Below are 240 nucleotides of genomic sequence, written 5' to 3' on the forward strand. Positions count from 1 at the left end.
AAAACTGAAAAATACAGCTAACTAACACAATAAAAACATAACATAATAAAAAACATGATTTAAAAAAAAAAAAAAAAAAAAGTTATCTTCTTGCAAACAAACTTATATTTTTATAGTTTTTTTATCATTTCAGTTTTAGTAATATTTCTCATTTTCATTTTTTAAGCTAATAATGTAATATTTATATTTCAGCTTTATTTAAAATAACTACATACTCCATTTTTGCACAGTAAACAAAAA

Source organism: Onychostoma macrolepis, chromosome 19, assembly GCF_012432095.1.
Source record: "Onychostoma macrolepis isolate SWU-2019 chromosome 19, ASM1243209v1, whole genome shotgun sequence".
NCBI lineage: Eukaryota > Metazoa > Chordata > Actinopteri > Cypriniformes > Cyprinidae > Onychostoma > Onychostoma macrolepis.